Source organism: Pogona vitticeps, chromosome 2 (assembly GCF_051106095.1).
Source record: "Pogona vitticeps strain Pit_001003342236 chromosome 2, PviZW2.1, whole genome shotgun sequence".
In the NCBI taxonomy this organism is placed as follows: Eukaryota; Metazoa; Chordata; class Lepidosauria; order Squamata; family Agamidae; genus Pogona; species Pogona vitticeps.
Genome location: NC_135784.1, coordinates 82056319 through 82057327, shown reverse-complemented (window position 1 = coordinate 82057327; position 1009 = coordinate 82056319). Strand labels below are relative to the sequence as shown.

General features: G+C 37.7%; 1 protein-coding gene across 4 annotated transcripts in view; it reads left to right on the top strand.

Moving 5' to 3' along the window:
- BSN (bassoon presynaptic cytomatrix protein) overlaps nucleotides 1-1009 on the top strand; it is a 344713-nt gene that overhangs the window by 222589 nt on the left and 121115 nt on the right. The gene's annotated exons all lie outside the window — the stretch shown is intronic.

Sequence of the window (1009 nt, the reverse complement as noted above, 5' to 3'; positions counted from 1 at the left end):
AGCTCCAAAATTATATGCTGTTATTAATGTCCGAAAGCCACAGGGTTGAGGCCATTTCAGATTCCTAGCTAGAAATTGGTGCAGTCTGGAAAAGGCCTATGGAGGGGGAAGGGGGTGGTTTCAGACCCCTCCTCAGCTAGTAGTTTGGAATTGATAAACCATCTCAAGGATCATGACAGAGGCTCACATTGCACGACTGTCCTTGAGATAGGCTATCAGTTACAAACTACTAGCTGGGGAGGGGCCTGAAACCACCCCCTTCCCCCTCCATAGGCCTTTTCCAGATTGCACCCATTTCCAATTTATAAGCTGCCATGGCCTCAACATCAGCCATGTAATTTTGGAGCTACCCATAAGAACATGATGCACAGCCTTAAAGAAGATGATTTATCATCAAAAGCCCTCTGTTTTTTATTCTTAATGATTGATTAAAGGTATCACCTGTGCCTGCATTTTTATTGTTTGTAAAACCCTGAGGTCTTTTCCTGATTTTTCAAAAAATTATCATCACCAAAAAGTACTACAAACACTGATTTGTAGAATCATAGAATAATTGAGTTGGAAGGGTTCAGTAAGGCCATCAAGTCTAACCCCTGCTCAATGTACAATTTTTTTTACATATTGTAACATAAATGAATTCAGTATAACATAAATAGTTCACCTAACCTGTTAGGATTGTTTTTGCTTAGCTGGATTGCTTGCTACTTCTTTTGAAATGATTATAGTAAAGTATTATTGAAACCTCAATTTTAAAAAAAGCACTTTCATTTTCAGGCCTGCTTTTTCTGTACATCCCCACTTTAAAACTCTAAACACACAGAATTTCAAGCCTTGACATAATCACCCCTTCTCATTAAATTATAGGTAAATTGATGAAGAAGCTTTATGTATTTTCTTATGCAGAAAAGCAAAACTTGTGGCTTTTTAATCTGGAAAAAAATTAAGAACAGCAGTCCTATAATCATTCGTGTGAGAGCAAGTCCCATTGAATACAATTAGGCTCACTCCT